This window comes from Macrotis lagotis, chromosome 5 (genome assembly GCF_037893015.1).
Source record: "Macrotis lagotis isolate mMagLag1 chromosome 5, bilby.v1.9.chrom.fasta, whole genome shotgun sequence".
NCBI classification, from domain to species: Eukaryota; Metazoa; Chordata; class Mammalia; order Peramelemorphia; family Peramelidae; genus Macrotis; species Macrotis lagotis.
Genome location: NC_133662.1, coordinates 120,670,538 through 120,682,242, shown reverse-complemented (window position 1 = coordinate 120,682,242; position 11,705 = coordinate 120,670,538). Strand labels below are relative to the sequence as shown.

At 40.1% G+C, this 11,705-nt stretch overlaps 1 pseudogene; it reads left to right on the top strand.

Annotated features, from left to right (window-relative positions):
• The first annotated feature begins 9,011 nt into the window (after nt 1-9,011).
• LOC141489859 (ubiquitin carboxyl-terminal hydrolase isozyme L3-like) lies at nt 9,012-10,914 on the top strand (annotated as a pseudogene).
• The last annotated feature ends 791 nt before the right edge of the window (nt 10,915-11,705 follow it).

Genomic DNA, 11,705 nt, shown 5'->3' with positions numbered 1-11,705 from the left:
TGCTTACAAAGCTGCTTCTTTTGGTGTCTACCTGTTATCCAATCTCACCTGTCTCCAAAAAGTTGTAATGTGCAGTAGCCACATTTCTGAAAAATTTGGCAGATGGGCAAAATCATTTTAATGTTAGTCAACAAGCTTTAAAACTTGGTGATTTATTTGGATACCTACTCCAAGCATCTTAGAGCAGTTCTGGCAGAATGGGAAGATGAGGACAATTTATTCTTCTTAGGATTTTGCAAGGCAAATGGGGTTAAGTGGCTTGCCCAAGGCCACACAGCTAGGTAATTGTCTGAGGCCAGATTTGAACTCAGGTACTCCAGATTTCAGGGCCAGTGCTGTGCTACCTAGCTGCCCCAAGGACAATTCTAATAGCTATTAAGGTGACTGAACAGGTGCTGTGGAGTGATTAGAGGGCTGTAAGATATCAAAGACACTAAGGTCATCCACTGCCACCTGGCCTGTTGGCTGCCCAGACTTTTGTCTTTCTAATAATTTTTAATTTTTGCAACTGCCTCACAATTCTGATTGATGCATAAGATACCGTTCATTCAAGATGTCCTTGATTTTCTAAAACAAAGGATGCTAAAGGTGGGATTGGGGTCTAAAACAATCCCATATACAGACTTTTTGTCCAGAACTTCCATTAACTTGGGGGGTATTATTGTGGTCTCTCCACCCCAACCCTTCAAGCAGGGTATAATAGTTTTTTTAATTTAAATATTCAATCTAAAATATTTTCCACTAATAATGGAATTTTCATTTTCCCCTGTAGCTTTGTCACTTTATTTGTAACTGTCTTGTAATAATAGCTGATGGAGAACCCATCAATGCTGTAGGTATCCTAGCAGATCTAGAGAAAGTCTGTGTACAATCATTAAATAACTTTTCATTCTCAGCTTTCTAATAGCATTTATCAGCATTTTTAATAGCTGAATCCATCAGAACTCCCTCAACTATTTTTCTCTTAAGATGACAATGCATCCATATATACTCTTTTCATGATTTTTTTGTTCTGCCTTTTAAAGGGTCTCCCAACAGATGGAGACCTATTTTGGTGCATTAATATTATAATACTCAAAACTATCCATTTGATGATCAATAAAGCATGACACCATTAAGTCATATTAAACAGAAAAGATTGGAGGACATACTTATTTTCAAGGGAAATTATAATGCTTCTCATTAAAGAATCATAGGTCAGAAAGAGGTACAGTGTATTCTCATCAGATTAAAGAATGAAACACTGAAATTAGAATGGAAATGGAAGTTTAAGTTTAGATCATGAACAAACATACCATGCCCAAGAGACCTATACAAATTGTTTATAAAAGACCTAACTTTTTCAATGAAATATGAGTTAAGTTCTCAGAGGGTGCAGGGGGATGTGAGTCTTGGGAAGCTAAAGGAATTTAAAAGATTAAACAATTGTGAGGAGTGGAATAAAGAAGCAGTTGGGGGTATATCAAATTGTCAATGCTTCAAGGGCCAAGTTGGAATTAGGTAATAATTGGAACAGCCAGGTGGCATAATGGAAAGTCCCAGACCTAGAATCAGACCCGAGTTCAAATGTGACTTTGGGTTCTTGGGCATATGAGCCTGAGCAAATCATTGAGTTTTGATCTGTCTCAATTTTTTCATTTGTAAATGGAAATCTCACCTACCTCCCAGGGTGAATACCCTTCAAATACAGAGGCAGGAGTTATTGAGTGGCAGCAGAAGGAGATAAGTGGTAAAGGAGAGCAGAGTATTCTGATTCCACTATAGCCACTGAGGTAGGTATTGAGATGGGAGGATGGGATGGTGCCACATGAAGGCAATCGGGTCTGCAAGAGTGCAATAAGAGGGAAGATAAAGGTTTAGGAAGAAAGTAAGTTTACCTCTCAAGCAGGCATTCTAAAGAGCAGAGTGGAAGGTGAGGTTTGGAGTGTGTGGTTGAGGGGTGGACGAACCAGAATATGTTAAGAAATGAATTCTTTTATCTGTGAATGTGAGCAGGTCACTGTCTCTGCCTGCCTCAGTTTCTTTAAATGTAAAATGGGGATAGGTGGAGCCAAGAAGGCAGCATTTCCCAGAAAATCCTTCCCCAGGGAGCTTCAAAAGCCATCAAATTACGACTAGCTAAAATTTAGGGGGTAGAACCCACAGTGATACATTTTCCTAGTCCAAGTTAACTTAGAAGTTCTGTGGCAAAGATGTGTTTCACCAGGATTGAGGGGTGGAAAAAAGCCCCAACCACAGCTCAGCCCAGCCCAGCCCAGTCCAGGGATTACTGGGAACAGCTTGAAGGGGAGGTGAGAGAACTCTGCTCCACCAGAATGAGTGTCGAGTTAGGAGCACCATCCTCAGAACGGCCCTATGGTGAGAACCTGCAACAGGAATCTGGGGAAACCATCCTGCACCTCCAGAGCACAGCCCACAGATGGTAAGGGGGTCAGGGGAGACTGCAGAAATCTCTGCTCTCCCTAGGGCAGGACTGTTTGCCCTTCCATACTAAGAAAGCAGGGACCCTCCAGGACAGAGGGGAGTGCCTGTGGTCATCTACATATCAAAGCACAGGCAAGTGAACATAAGACTTTGGAGGAATAAAGGACAGAGTGGGGAGTCCCCAAAGCCCCCCTGCAAAGCTGCAAAGCAGGTGTCCTGATAATACTCAAAAGCTCAGTAAGTACCCCCTAAACCAGGCATAGGCTGGAGAAATGAGTAAACAGAAAGAGGAACACGATTGAGAAATGCTTTATCTATGATCCCCAGAAGGATCAAAATACTCAAACTGAAGATGAGGAAGTACAAGCTCCTGCATCTAAAGACTCCATGAAAAACAAGTTGGGCTCAGGGTATAACAGCTCAAAAAAAGATTTTGAAAATCAAGTAAGGGAGATAGAAGAAAAATTGAGAAAAGAAATGAGAGATGCAGGAAAAACATGAAAAAAAGCAGCTTAGTCAAGGAGATCCAAAAAAATGATGAAAATAACCAGCTCAGGTCAAATGGCTAAAACAGATCAAAAAAATTATTGAGAAGAATGCTTTAAAAAGCAGAATTGGCCAGATTGAAAAGGAGATAAGAAAGCTCTCTGAGGAAAACAAATGCTTCAGATATAGAATGGAGCTGAAGGAAGCTGATGACTACAAGAAACTAAGACACCAAACCAACACCAAAAGAATGAAAAATTAAAAGAAAATGTGAAGCATCTCATTGAAAAAACAATTGATCTGGAAAAGAGAGGAAAGATAACATTTTTTGGGGGATACCTGAAAGTCATGATCAGGAAAAGAGCCTTGACCTCATGTTTAAAGAAATCCTAGGGGGCGGAGCCAAGATGGCGGCAGGAGAGGACTATCTCTTAGTTGCTCTGGAGCAAAACTTATAAACTAAGGACTCTAAATTTTCAAGAGACAGAACTCACAGAGCAAACCAATGAGGCAATTCTCCAAACCAAGGTAACCTGGAAAAGAGCAGAAAGGCTTGGCTCCACGGGGTTGGAGGGGCGGCCCGCCAGAGGGCTGGCTGGCTAGAGCAAAAAGAACTTCAGCCTCCCGGAGGTAACCCCAGAGCGCTGGGAGCTGTGGCTTACAGCAGCGGGGGCACTTTCCTGATCTACACCCTGGGGAGCATCAGGCACAACTTGGGGGAACAGCGGGGGTACCTCTGCCGGAGTGTGCGTGTGAAGCCCAGCCCTCAGGGCATACAGCAAGCAGGGAGGCCACAGCAGCCCAGATCCAGGAACCAGAAGCAGGTGGAGCTGGTAAGCAGGAGCCCCCAGGGCATGAATGGCTGAACCTAGGGAGGGTAGTGAAGAGAGAGACTGCCGAGCTCTGTCCTCTGTCCCTGGAACAGGACTCTGGGGCTCTGACCACATTCAGATCCTGATTGCAGTCTAGGCCCCCCGTAGAACAGCAGCCCCCCCCCCTGCCCCATGGCAGACCAGGAGGGAAGACAGAGCCTCACAAACTGAGATCCTTGTGGGGGTGTCCCAAAAGCTCAGGAAGCACCCCAAAACCAGGCTCAGGCTGGGAAAATGAGTAAGCAGAGGAAAAAAGAGGAACACCATTGAGAAATACTTTGCTTGTGATCCCAAGAAGGATCAAATCACTCAATCAGAAGATGAGGAAGCACAAGCTCCTGCATCTAAAGATTCCAAGAAAAACAGAAATTGGGCTCAGGCTATGATAGAGCTCAAAAAAGACTTTGAAAATCAAGTGAGGGAGATGGAAAATTGGGAAAAGAAATGAGAGAGATGCAGGAAAAACATGAAAATGTAGTCAGCTTAGTCAAGGAGATCCAAAAAAGTGCTGAAGAAAATAACATGTTAGCAGAATAGGTCAAATGGATAAAACAGTTCAAAAAGTTATTGAGGAGAAGAATGCTTTAAAAAGCAGAATTGGCCAGATGGAAAAGGAGATAAGAAAGCTTTCTGAGGAAAACAAATCCTTCAGACAAAGAATAGAACTCGGGGAGATTGCTAATTTTACGAGAAATCAGGAATCAATACTTCAAAACCAAAAGAATGCAAAATTAGAAGAAAATGTGAAACATCTCATTGAAAAAACAACAGATATGGAAAACAGATTTAGGAAAGATAATTTAAAAATTATTGGAATACCTGAAAGTCATGACCAGGAAAAGAGCCTTGACATTTTCTTTTTTAGGTTTTTGCAAGGCAAATGGGGTTAAGTGGGTTGCCCAAGGCCACACAGCTAGTTAATTAAGTGTCTGAGACTGGATTTGAACCCAGGTACTCCTGACTCCAGGGCCGGTGCTTTATCCACTGCACCACCTAGCCGCCCCTTGACATCATTTTCAAAGAATTATTACAGGAAAATTGCCCTGATATCCTAGAAGCAGAGGGCAAAATAGAAATGGAGAGAATCCACTGGTCTCCCTGAGAAAGAGATCCAAAAAACAACCCCTAGGAATATTATAGCCAAGTTCCAGAACTCCCAAGTCAAAGAGAAAATATTACAAGCAGCCAGAAGGCCACAATTCAAATATCGTGGAGCTGCAGTCAGGATCACATAGGACTTAGCAGCAACTACATTGGAAGCTCGTAGGGCTTGGAATATAATATACCAGAAGGCAAAAGAGCTTGGAATGCAACCAAGAATCAACTACCCAGCAAAACTGAATGTCCTCTTCCAGGGAAAAAGATGGACTTTCAATGAACCAGGGGAATTTCAAATGTTGCTGCTGGAATGGACAAAGCTGAACAGAAGGTTTGATCTTCAAATACAGGACTCAGGTGAAGCATAGAGATTGGAGGAGAAGGGGAAAATATGAGGGACTAGATGATGATGAACTTCATGTATTCCTGTATAGAAAATACTGATAATACTCATATGAAACTTCTCATTTAGTAGAACAGGTAGAAGGAGCTTTTATAGATGAACCACAGGAGAGAGCTGAATTTGAAGATATAATATATTGTAAAAATGAAGTCAATGACTAAAAGGGAAATGCACTGGGAGTAAGAGAAAGGAGAGGTGGAATAGGCTAAGATAATTCTCATAAAATATATTTTTTTGTTTTTCTTTTTAAAGAGCTTTTGCAATGATATGGAAGGGTGATGATGAGGGGGAATGAGGGAACCTTCACTCTCATCAGAAATGGCTTAGAGGGGCAGCTAGGTTTCGCAATGGATAAAGCACCGGCCCTGGAGTCAGGGGTACCTGAGTTCAAATCAGGCCTCAGACACTTAATGATTATCTAGCAGTGTGGCCTTGGGCAAGTCAAGCCCATTGCCTTGCAAAAACTAAAAAAAAATGGCTTTGAGAGGAAATGGCATATACACGCAATAGGGTATAGACATCTAGAGTACAGAGAGAAAGGGGGGGGAAGGGGGGGATGTGGGTGATAGAGGAGAAAGTTGATCATAGGAGAGAATAGTCAGATATAACACATTTTATTTTTTACTTCTTACAAGGAGCTGGGATTGGGTGGCCTATCCAGGACCATGGGGCTGAGTGGTTGTGGAGTCTCAGGAGTGGTATGTGGGCTTGGGGCCTCTTGGCTCCAGGGCTGGTGATCAGTCCAATGTGCTACTCAGCTACCCTACAAGCACATTTTAGAAAAGGAATAGTGTGAAAGGAAAGAGAAAATATAATATATGGTAGTGGGGAGGAATGGATGGAGGGAATAACAATCAGCAACAGCAACAGTGGAAAAATATGGAAGTAACTTTTATGATGGACTTATGATAAAGAATGTGATCCACCTGAGACAGAGCTGAAGGTATCAGAACACAGACTGAAACATTTTTTTTCTCTTCACTTTATTTCTCATGAGGGTCTATATTTTTTTTGGGGGGGAGGGGGCATTATGTTTACTCTTAAACAAGAATATTTTAGTAATGTATAAAAAAACACTTGGACAAAAATATTCATAGCAGCTCTGTTTGTGGTGGCAAAGAATTGGAAAATGAGTAAATGTACTTCAACTACGGAATGGCTTAACAAAATGTGGTATATGTATGTCATGGAACACTATTGTTCTATTAGAAGCCAGGAAGGATGGGAATTCAGGGAAGCCCAGAAAGATTTGCATTGACTGATGCTGAGCAGGATGAGCAGAACCAGAGGAACACTGTGCACCCTAGCAGCAGCATAGGGGTGATGAGCAACCTTGATGGACTTGCTCATTTCATTAGTGCAACAATCAGGCCCATACTTTATTTTTCTTCCTTAAGGATATGATTTCTCTCATCACATTCAATTTAGATCAATGTATACCATGGAAACAATGTAAAGACTAACAGACTACCTTCTGTGAGGGTGGGGGAGGGAAGCAAGATTAGGAGGAAAATTGTAAAAAATTCAAAATGAAATAAATGTAAAATGGGGATATCACCTAATCACCTATTTCTCAGGGATATTATTTTGCAAGGCAAATGGGGTTAAGTGGCTTGCTCATGGCCACACAGCTAGGTAATTTTAAGTGTCTGAGGCTGGATTTGAACTCAGGTACCCCTGACTCCAGGGTCAGTGCTCTATCCACTGCGCCACCTAGCCACCCCTTCCCAGGAATATTGTGAAGATAAAATGTGATAATTATAAAATGCTTAGAATAATGACCAGAATATGATGCTATTTAAATGTAAACAATTATCATTAAAATACTTATATTGAACCCACTCGGTTTCATGATTTTCTCCAGTTTCCTTCAGTAACAAGTGAGTAGGGGCAAAAACATCAAGTAATGGAAGGAATCCAAGGCTGATACTTGGCAGAGCAACATTTATTATAGAATTAGGGAACTAGGAACTGGAGAGAAGAGGACATTGAGTTGCTGAATTGATTCACCAGATTCAACATATAGCCCCATGGAACAATCTGGAGGATGAACTGATAATAGAGTGAACAGTATGCCTGAGGCTATCTCCTGATTCCATGCAGAAACTCACTAATCTTCAAGTTAGAACCTCAGGGTGGATTTACCTCAGAGCATTTTTTTTTTAAGTTTTTTGCAAAGCAATAGGGTTAAGTGGCTTGCCCAAGGCCACACAGCTAGGTAATTATTAAATGTCTGAGGCTGGATTTGAACTCGGGTACTCCTGAGTCCAGGGCTGGTGCTTTATCCACTGTGCCACCTAGCCGCCCCTCAGCATTTTTTCCCAATTTCCTTCTGCAGCAAGTGAGGAGGAGCAAAATCAGCAAATAATGGAACAGTTGGGGAGGGTGGATTCTTTTATTACTTTTTGGTCAAAACTTGAGGCAGTTTTCTGATCAGTTCAGACCTCAAAAATCTAATTAAGCTTAAATTCTGCTACTTTATGACTGGTATGAAAATGAAATCAATTCTTTCAGGCTGTAAGATACTACTGGGGGGAGGGGGAAGGAAGAAAAAGAGCTACAGTAATGGGAACAGAGAAATAATATATTTATAGTATCTTCTCATTTTATTATTTTCTGGACCAAGCAATAGAATCAATATAGATCTATGTACAGACCATGATTATTCTGCAAAGGAAATATTTTGCCATGGTCACTAGCAAATTATCTCCAAGTGAAAAGATAGAATTTCAGATTGTTCTTTTTAGGGATTGTCATTGATAATTTTCAAGAAAATTATGTTAATACACCAAGAAATTGATGTGAAGAAGATGATTTTAAGTACAATATTATAAACATTAAATTGAAAAATAAGATTCTAGAATGACTAAGATTTCAACTATAGAATTACAGATATTATATATGTTGGAGGGAAGTGAAGTTTCTCTCTGTGATGGCATCTGTAGGGAACATACCTCCAGATCAGAAATTGCTGATTAGAAAATAGTTCAAAGCCATGAGTATTTGAGAGAAGTGGGGAAAACACTAGAAGTACGATTTGCTTATGGTCATATATAGTAGATAGTTCTTGATTTCAGTAAGGTTCAGAAGATAAAAACTTTTTAATCAAAAATGTATTTATTTAAAAAATTTATGATAACAAATTTTATCTCCCCTTCGTATTTACCTTTAAAAGGAAAACAGGTACATTACTTTTCTTTTTTGATTTGGTAGAACAGAATTTTCATAGTTGTCAATACTAATTTCTTAACAGTCAGCAGAAAAAAAAATCAAGAATCAGTTATTTATTAACCCCCCCAAAATGAAAAAAAAAGATAAAATTAGATATTCTTTTAAATAGAGTCCATTCTGAGCTACCATAAAAGTACTCACTGCGAAGCATTTTTTAACTTACTTGCTTTAGGGAAGAAAAAAACCCACTTTTTTTCCCCTTCTTGTTTTAGATTGAAAATAAGCTATGGGAGCCAGCGGCGGCTGGGGCGGCGCTGCCCCCCGGCCCGGGAGCCCGGCGGCGCGGCTGGCGGGGTGCGCGGGGTCGGGCCGCCCGGCGGGGGCTGCGGGGCACGGGCTCGGCCCGCCGCGCGCCCCCCACGCCGCGGGTGGGTCGGGCCGGCGCGGGGCACGGGCACGGGGCGGGGGAGCCGGCGGGCGGCCGTGGCGGTGGGCGCCGCCCGGCCGTGGAGAGTCACCGCCGGCTGCCGCCGGAGGCCAACCCCGAGTTTCTTAAACAATTAGGTCTGCATCCCGGCCGGCAGTTTGTTGATGTGTACGGCATGGAACCCGAACTCCTTAGTGTGGTGCCACGACCAGTTTGTGCGCTATTGCTTCTCTTTCCAATTACAGAAAAGTATGAAGTATTCAGAGTAGAAGAGGAAGAAAAAATAAAATAAAATCACAAGGACAAGACGTCACAGAATCCGTATATTTCATGAAGCAAACCATCAGGAATGCCTGGGGAACCATTGGGCTGATCCACGCCATTGCTAACAACAAGGACAAAATGAATTTTTAATCTGGATCAACACTGAAAAAGTTCTTGGAAGAATCTCTAAGTATGAGTCCCGAAGAAAGAGCCAGATACCTAGAAAGATATGAAGCTATTCGAGTTACCCACGAATCGAGTGCCCATGAAGGTCAAACAGAGGCACCAAGTATAGATGAAAAAGTAGATCTGCATTTTATTGCATTAATTCATGTAGATGGGCATCTCTATGAATTAGATGGGCGCAAACCATTTCCAATTAACCCTGGGAAAACAAGTGATGATACTTTATTAGAGGATGCCATAGAAGTTTGCAAGAAGTTCATGGAACGGGATCCAGAAGAATTAAGATTTAATGCAATTGCTCTTTCTGCTGCATAGCTTATGCATAGTGAAAGCACCAGTACTGTATTATTTGTAACAAAAATACAATTCCTCCTGCCATACACCAGTACTCACAAATTTTGATATTTTCATGATGATATTGATGATATTGACCAATAATAGTTTATGTGGATTAAACTTTGAACTAATCTGAAAAAAAAGAAAAGAAAATAAGCTATCACATCATTTGAGGAAAGTTTCAAGTTTCTTTTGTGAAACCCAAAAGAGCGAGATGTAGATCAAAATTTGATAAGTTTTGGAGATTTATTACCTGACTATGTGGAGTTACATTTTCCCCTCAAATTATATAGCACCTTGTGTCCAGAGAACAAGGTATTTTGATGGGGACGGGTGATATTGTGAGCAAGCAGGATACAGAAGCAGAAAAAGTGGTTAGATATATATTTTCTTGTCAGACTACTAAAAATATGCAAACATATGGTTTAGTATAGATAGGGGGCTGGACAAGCACAGAATAGGGTAAGGGTCTTTTTGTTATGTCTTAACATGTTTCCCGAGACAGAGGGAGTCACATATTCACTGGCTTCCCACAGGTTTAAGGGAGTTAATTTACTATCTTATGGTTCCAGCTGCATCCAAGGAAGGGGAGGCAGTCTTGGGAGGAATCAGGAATTTTACAGATACAGCAAGATGATTAGGTTAACAAGGATGCTTTGTGAATCTCAAACAAATTTATAGTATATCTGTGATGCCCAGAGTCAAGCATTTGGGTCCTGTCAGATTATTCTCAGACCCAAAGGCGCCTAGCCAAAGTTATATTTCTGAGGAGTTTCTTGGGGCCCAGAAAGGTGTCAAGGACCCCTTCTATACAGGGATTACACAAATATTGATATTGTACTTCACTTTCCTCCATCACCAAACTTCATTGGCAATAAATTAAATGGTCATATAAACTAAATATTTCTTATACAGTAGTTGGAGTTGATGATCATGAGTACAAACTACTTCAGAATGAAAATATCATTTTCAGTCTTTATAGACACAGAATAGAAATAGCTAACAGCTGATCCTGTGACAATAAGTGTTGTTTTGCCTCACTAGTTCTTGACTAAAAGACATAAATACAAACTCTTACAAAATGTCTTTATTCTCTGCTTCATAAAACATATTTTCAGATTTTTTGCTAATCATAAATCACTGATAAACTCCAATACAGAAGTTTCATAAAATGTTAACTTAAAAAAATCAGTGTGTAATAGAACATTTTCATTTTCATATTAACTTTCTCAAGTGCATTTTTTCTATTCTAGATCAGTAGAAAAAGTTCATTTAAAATAAAATTTAAACATATTTAAATTAAAACAGACATCAGTAATTTAAATAAACCTGTAAGCCATTTGATTTATTATCCTAATATGAAAATCTATAAAGGAGTGAGTTTTCCATATAGATTAATTTGTGAGAAATTGAGCTCATACATCCACCCCCCACCCCAGAAAAAAGGGTGAGGGAGAAGAAGGGGCTGATACCAGAGCATAGAGGGAAAAAAAAATCCTTATATGCTATATCATCCCTATATATACTTAAACATGCAGATACATAATATCTTAGATTCTAGGGTTATTTTCTGATTTCTTATAGGTTCATAATCCCAATAGGGAGAAAAATACACCAAAAAGAACTATATTTAAAATGTAACTAGCATAGGCTAGTAAATTTTTTTTTAATGAAGATGATCATAATTTACTTTCTTGTTTCATGAAATAAAATATAGTCTTAAAAATCTTTGCCAGCCCTTTCATAAAATAGGATATAGTAGAAGTAAACTCTGTTATCTGCTGCCTGAAACATATTTCAAGCCTGAATAAAGTGAGATGTAGATCAAATATGCCTGAGATGTTTTAATCTTCTGGCAAGAAACTAAAAAAAACTTAATATTACATATCTCCATAACTTTGAAACAATTATAAGCTCTATAAGCTTACTTGGCCTCTTCTTCGAAGAATTCTGCTCATTTTAAAAATAAGTGAGTCAGTATGTGTATACTGCTGAAAGATGAGTGGAGAAAAAAGTATTCACCAAACAAAAGAGAGAA